The sequence below is a fragment of the Eubalaena glacialis genome, chromosome 4 (assembly GCF_028564815.1).
Source record: "Eubalaena glacialis isolate mEubGla1 chromosome 4, mEubGla1.1.hap2.+ XY, whole genome shotgun sequence".
Lineage (NCBI taxonomy): Eukaryota > Metazoa > Chordata > Mammalia > Artiodactyla > Balaenidae > Eubalaena > Eubalaena glacialis.
Genome location: NC_083719.1, coordinates 45256090 through 45257945, shown reverse-complemented (window position 1 = coordinate 45257945; position 1856 = coordinate 45256090).

The window sequence follows — 1856 nt, the reverse complement described above, 5'->3', positions numbered from 1 at the left end:
AATTTGGACCCTTCTCTTCTTTATTTAGACTTTAAATGACACCAAAGTAACAGGAGAAAAAAATCACTTTAATAACGTGCAGAGTTTCATTCATTCAACAAAGGTACACTGAGCATCGACGATGCAGCAGGCCCTGTCCTGGGCACTTGAGCTGTAACTTCACGGCAGAGACAGTCCCCTGTGAAAAGTGGAAATACACCTGCCCCATCTGACTGGGAGATGGTCAAGAATTAGCCATGATCTGCAAAGGGATGGCCTGTCAACACACTTTCCTACTTGTGAGCTCAGACATCTACCACCCAGAAAGATTTTTAAGAGGATCTGTGAGTTAATGTTTACGAACTGCTTTAATATCCTAGGATTAAAAAGGGCACATCAGAAAGAAGTGGCCATGCTGGAATTTGGAGGGCATTCAAAAATCCAGCCTGGCAAGTCTCATGGTTTGTTTTCAACATTTACTTAACCTCCTTCTGCTATCAAGAAACCCGAGAGTGCTCTGAGGAAGTTTATATCGAAGGAAATGAAGAAAAAGTACATTGTTTTTGAGTTGTTTTGTTAAGGCTTCTGGATAGCAAGAGTGTGTGTTTTATAATTATGAACATTTGCCAGCCTGTAGAGATGTCGTAGGTGTAATTATTTGAGCCAACCAAGATGGGATATCATGCAGAGCCTCCTTAGAAAAGTAAATATTGTTAGAACACTTGAAATAATCTTAAGTCTGTCCTTGAAATAGCTATAAATGAACTTGGCCTCTGTTCAACATAGGCCAGTGAAGAGAACATGCCCTGGGGGAAATGTTTTTGTCCATTCTGGAACGGCCAGCTGTCACTGAGTGCACAGAATTGCCGGATCTGTGGGGATAAGCAAACAGTTCTGTTTTCTTCGCAGAAACTCATTTCCCTGTGCCTCATATCAACAATTGTGAGCTATATTTACAAAGGGGTTTGTATGCAAAAAAGCACCCACTGGGGCAGGGGCAAGTATTTATACCAGCGTGTCTTGGGAGCCCCCCCAAGCTTGCTTTTTATAGAACCAGGTGATAACACATTTCAAAGTGCTGGTTTGAGAGGCAAGTGTTTACTGGCACAAAAATGTTCTTTAATTAGTATTTATCTCAGAGCCAGGGTGACATAAGTTGCTAATTATGTTGATACAAGAACAGATTGAGATATTCTTGTATGTAAAAGAGAGAGGGGTAATAGGCACGCCTTTTGGATTTGGAGTATATGTGGCTTAATTTGACCCTAAATTAGCTTGGATCCTGTCTGGCCTGCATTTAAAATAGCCTTTCTAGTAGTTAAGGAGACTATGCTAGCTTTGGTTTTGAACAGTAGGAATTTCAAATTGTATGCTACATATCATCTCCGAGCTTCATAAAGGTTGTTTTTTATCCCAACCTTGATTAATGGAACTTTTACACATCTCTCAGGAGGTTATTATCTCTATAAGTGCTAAAATAAGGAATTTTTTAAATAAAAAATTTGGAGAAATATCTTTTATTTCTACTGGAGTTCAAATAATATTTCATTAGAAATCTCCCTTGTATATTAAATGACTTAAAATATCTGCACTGCTTATAACAGAGTCTGTTACATACTAAGAACTCAATTAGCTATATATACATTTTTTTCAAATATATAAAGGAGGATTATTTATAATACGGTTTTTAATAAAGGAGAGTCTAGACCACATTGTCAGTTTCTCATTGCCAATAATCATAGTTAATGCTTGCATACCATTTGTTGTTATGTGCTCCTCCCTATTCTAAACACTTACCATATAGTAATTTATTTAATTCTCAGGCAGCCCTATGAGGTGGGTACCAGTAGTACCCCCATTTGCTCTGATGGGGCCTC